Raw genomic sequence first — 1,914 nt, forward strand, 5'->3', positions numbered from 1 at the left:
GAGTTCCAGCAGTACCCGACCTGCGTTCTCGCATTTACTTTTATTGTCTCGAGTTCCGACAGTATCCCACCTGCGTTCTCGCTTTACCTTTTCATCATATCAAATTACAGCTTTACCCAACTACTGTTCTCGATTTTAAATCATATTACGACCATTTATCTCGGCCTTGACAACATTCATGTCCATTTCTTTACTAGTTACTTACTATGATAACACGCAAACCTCGGTGTGCTTGCTATCTAGTAAGCAACAAGTAAAGAGGGGCAGCTGTGAACACTCAATTTTGTCCGGCCACTTGTCAAATAAAATGCAGGAATATAGTTATAGTACTTGTTAAGGAAGTGGCAAGAAGTCAAATCCCTTTGTGACAATAACGTCCTTGCGAACATGATGTTAGATTGAGGTCATGGATTCATTGTTAGATTGAAGTCATGGATAATTACAAGAAAATAGGATCCATTTGTCAATACTGGTGCTGGAAGGGACCACGCTGGAGTTTATGTAAAAACTCTATTATGAGTGTCAATTTTGTTTATTATATTATATCACATTGAATAGTACTTGTATGTTCATAAACATTAGGCTTGTATATTGTACAAAAGGATTATTACTTGCCAATCGGTTCAATGTATGTGATTTAAATCTAACCTATTTGCCTATATACTCAGTTTGTTTTCAGTAATAAAACTAATTATTTGTCCCTCTTATCATCTTATGTAACATTCTGCTTGTTGACTGATGATTTACTGAATATGATCTTCACCTAAAAAAGTGTTGATGATGTCTCTGATAGTCATTCCTGTAAAAAGAGATCAAAGGGTAAGTTTTTTAGACAATTACATATTGGGGCATAGATGCAGTAATATTGAAACAGCCGTGAATATCGAAGGGAATGCCAAAATGTGGCATATTCATTCAGTTACTCATCCTGGTTTTTCAAACAGCTAAAGTTTCAAGGCATTGATAGTTACAGATCAACCATCATTGACAGCATTCATGGGCAGTTAAAGTATTCAAATCAGAAAGGAAAGGGCATGACACGTTACTGAGCTTAAAAAGAACAACTCAGAAGGCTTTTCACATCAATAACCAGCTATAAAAGGGCCATATATCACATACAAAAGAGGGACAGCCGCAAGAAAATCAGAGAGATTACACATACAGGGTGACACACCATAGTTACAGAGCATTCAGAATACACATACACAACAAATACCCAAAAGAGAGTGATATACATTCATATATCCACACATATCATACAAATCAGAGGGCACAACACAGAATTTGTATCTGCTCTCTATCACACGCATAGAAAGAAGAGAAAAGCACACAACTATCTGTCCTCATACACTGACCTCACACACATAACCGAGGACGATTCCGGAAGCATATCTCACATACACGAGAAAGGGATAGGTTGCTGATCAAGAACATAGAGATAAAGGTAATCACGGCAAGGTTATACATAGGAATGCTGTCAGGTAAGGAGGTGTTTTTTATTTGGTGATCAATCTGTGTTTTGAACTTAGACGATAAATTTATAAACAATTTTGCTTAGCCATACAGAATTACATACATCCCATTCCCATTCAATTGATTTCGCAGAGACACATATACTGTCATTTAACCAATAACAAAAGTAACTAATGCTATATAACTACTTTAAAGCAGTGAAATTTGTTTCTGGATGAACATTCATACCAATTGGTTTTTTTTCTCATCATATTGCTAATTACTTCACACTATGACAAATATGTAAAGTTAGATTGGAAGAGGGATAGGGTTCTTTACCAAAATCCTTTGCCAATAACCAACCGTGGAGTCATGATTACACTGTTTTCATTGCGGAATTAATGCCATCATTCGCCGACCTTGTTGGTGTCCTCCCTATGCTTTAAAGGAGACTTTGTTAGA

Source organism: Lupinus angustifolius, unplaced genomic scaffold, assembly GCF_001865875.1.
Source record: "Lupinus angustifolius cultivar Tanjil unplaced genomic scaffold, LupAngTanjil_v1.0 Scaffold_385, whole genome shotgun sequence".
In the NCBI taxonomy this organism is placed as follows: domain Eukaryota; kingdom Viridiplantae; phylum Streptophyta; class Magnoliopsida; order Fabales; family Fabaceae; genus Lupinus; species Lupinus angustifolius.